The sequence below is a fragment of the Desmodus rotundus genome, chromosome 2 (assembly GCF_022682495.2).
Source record: "Desmodus rotundus isolate HL8 chromosome 2, HLdesRot8A.1, whole genome shotgun sequence".
NCBI classification, from domain to species: Eukaryota; Metazoa; Chordata; class Mammalia; order Chiroptera; family Phyllostomidae; genus Desmodus; species Desmodus rotundus.
Window position 1 is genome coordinate 152,079,079 of NC_071388.1, and position 3,489 is coordinate 152,082,567.

General features: G+C 34.9%; 1 pseudogene; it reads right to left on the reverse strand.

The window, feature by feature from the left end:
• Window positions 1-394: 394 nt before the first annotated feature.
• LOC112322225 (NADH dehydrogenase [ubiquinone] 1 alpha subcomplex subunit 5 pseudogene) lies at window positions 395-813 on the reverse strand (annotated as a pseudogene).
• Between the last annotated feature and the right edge of the window lie 2,676 nt (window positions 814-3,489).

Consider the following 3,489-nt stretch of genomic DNA (forward strand, 5'->3'; position numbering starts at 1 on the left):
ACATCTTTGTTTATGCAATAATAATTAAGATCCTCTTCTGATTTTAAGAATGCACATAATTAAATGTGTTGAAGAAACTTTCGACCACTAAAAATAGTCTCATCACCTTACACATATGGCCTCTGCATTGAAATATATGGAATTTTTCCAATAATTTTCAAATCTCCTCAGAACTTGTATTAAAAAACCATCTTTGAAAAATTTGAATCAATGCTTTAACAAAAACTGATTCACAAGTCCCAATGACTATTATCATCAGTTTTAACAAGTCTCCTAAATATGTTCTGCATCTGTTTTCTTGATTATAAATGTCAATAATATGGAAACATTTTTGACATAACAGAACATTTAATTACATCAGTTTCCCCTCAACACACAAGTTATTCGATGATGATTATATTGACCATTTCCATCGGTTGGCCGGAGACTCTTCCACTAAAGTCTTCCATGGTTTCCATTGTATCATTTTTCTTGGCAAACATAGTTCATTTTCAATCTGAAGAATCCCCTCTTTGGTCACCCTAAAGTTGGTTTTCTAATTTGTTCACATCTGGTTCTGTTTAACTATATCAGCTTCTCATTTGTAATCTGTTTTGTATACTTTCTATATGCTGCATTTTTAGGGATTTGCTTAAGAACATCAGGAATCTTTGTGCACCATAGTTTCAGCCCCTCGTGCTGACTCTCACCTACAGCCAGTCCCATGAGGCCAGCGGCCTTCTTCGGCAAGCCAGCCACCACAGTGCTGAGGAGCTGAGTTCGTAACTTTTTAAAATCCCTATTTTCCTCTGCCTTCGTAGCACGTGTCACCATTTAACATACTTCATGTTTTACTTTTTTTCTTCTATCTCCCCACATTAGACTTTAAGCTCTACAAACTGGTGGCTTTAACAACAGAATTTACGCTGTCAGCATACTGTAGTCCCGAAGTCCAAAATTGAGGTGTCCGCAGCGGTGGCTCCCAGTGGCGGCCCAGAGGAATAACGGGCTCCATACCTATCTCATAGCGTCCGGTGCCAACTGGCAACTCTCCAGTCTTGGCCTCTGTCTTCACATTGGCTTTCTTTTAACTGGGCTCTGTGTGTTCTCCTTTTCTATCTCACCGATTATTGAATTTAGAGCTCACCCTAATGTTATCTTGGTATCCTTACCTTTATTACATTCTCAATGACCCTATTCCATTCTGGGCTTGACAGTGAACTTATTTTTTGAGAACCACAATGCAACTCACTACAGCTTGTAAAACTTTCCTATTGGGTTCACTGCTGTATACCCAGAACATGGACCATTGCCTAGAATGTAGTAAGTACTGAGTAAATACTTGGTGAATGAGTGCATGAGGACCTACAACCTGACAGACCCTAGATTTCTAGAACCAATGCTGTGTGTGTACTGCTGATGCACAAATACTAGAGATGTGAACGGGTGAGAGAGTCACTGGGCATCACTTTTGATTTGTTGTATCTCACCATGGAAGCGTCATGTTCCTCCTGCCCTGCTGGGTAATATAACCTCTTGAAAGAACCATTCTTGCCATGCCCTCCACCCTGCCCCACAAAAGTATCTTTCTATCCACAAGAACTATTCAAGAATATACAAATGTATGTAAATAAAATCCTATGCATAAAATATAATATCAAGGTGTAGTTACAAACTTTGTCATTAAGATAACTGTAAGATAGTTGTATTCATGTGTTTTACTATATATAGTTTAATTTTTTTAATAATTTGAATCTGTAAAAAAAAATCAGGAAAAAAAAAAGAACCGACTTCTGAGCTTATCACCAATACTTTATTCTTTTCCCCAATAAATATTGGTTAAAAATGCCAAATATCCTAATTTGTCTATTTTATATTCACATCAAAAAAGCAGCCTCACATTGTCTATTTCCTCTGTGATCTTTATAAATTAGGACAACTAGTCAGCTTCCACTGTGAATGTTATATGAAATTGATAGGACAATTCTTTTCATTATGTTATACTCATTTACCATTTACTTACTTAGACAACGAGAGTCTGAAAATATAGTTAGGACAACAGTTCACTCGTAAGTTCAGAACAAAATTTATCAGCACATACTCTTCTGAACAACATTACCATGAAAAAAAAGGTAGGCAATACTTTACAAAATTTGAAGCCTACTACTTGATGTCCTCTATTCTCTAATTTATTTTATGCCTCGAATATGAAGTTATATATTACTTTCCTTAACCTTTATATACATGATAAATATTGTAAAACAGATATGTGAAAAATCTATTATGCATCTCATATTTCTTTTGTTCTATACCACCACCAGCCACTCCCACTCACATGCATCTAAAATGCATATAAAATTATGTAAAAAAGTATTCAATTCTATAGTGAAAATATCACATATGAAATGGCCCCCCTTATACACTAGCACTCACTATTCAAAAGCAAAACTACAACTAAGAAGGGTACTCAAAAAAAATCTATGAAAAAAAACCTTATTAAAGACTGACTGATTGGTTACCAAGGTCACAGGCCTAATTTTTAGAAAAGTTTTATATAGTTCCTAGAATGGCATCCAGATGCTTTCTTAGGTATGGGTGTCATTATTTTTAGCAAAAGAAACCTTTTCACCCTTAGCCACGTCAAAGCACAAAGAATTCCATAAATCAGTGACAGGCTTGTTTTTATTCCTAAATACCTAATCACATATATAGTTATGTCCCATAAATTTTATTACTTTGTTTTCAATAATAATTTAGAAGATTAAAATGGACTTTTAAAATATAAATGTATTTTTAGCACTCTTTTCTGTTTTTCTCTACAACCAAAATTTCTTTTAGTTTGGGCAATGAAATTGGACTAGTCAGTTTAATTTCTATTGCTAGTCCATTTCACATCTTAGATTTCAAGGGACAAAACTAACCAACAATATTTCTAGTGAAAACATTGTAAGAAATTCTTAAAACCAGACTCTAAACAAGCACATACAAAGAAACATTTTTTATTTATCACAAGCTGTATAAATTTTGAAAAGACTATTTTTGCCTTAAGTCTGAAACCATGCCCTTTTTGTCATTGAGAAATACAGAAATATTTGAAATTCTCCAGTAATCTTGGGCTCACAAATGGAAACATTTGGCTGCATTGGGTTCATAAGCACACAGGGCCTGTCTGCTTTTGGTTTTGCATAATTAGAATGTACAGATTTGACATCAAATGTGCTATATTGTTGTTAAAACGTAAAGAACTCAGAGCAAATGTGCAAAAGGTTGGATGCAATTTAGAGTATAATGTTCTAGGAGTAGGAGAGGAAGAAGGAATAAGCCAAGTGATATCCCTTGTGTCTATACAACAGATCAACACACAACACAACGTTCAGATATTGGCAACTGTCGTACTCTGGCCAATTTAGAAGGCATGGCTATGTGAATCAGATCTCAAACTCCACAGTAATGGTTATTATTTATTCTGTTCCCAGATCAAATTAGCTGGATGACATCCAAATATGCATT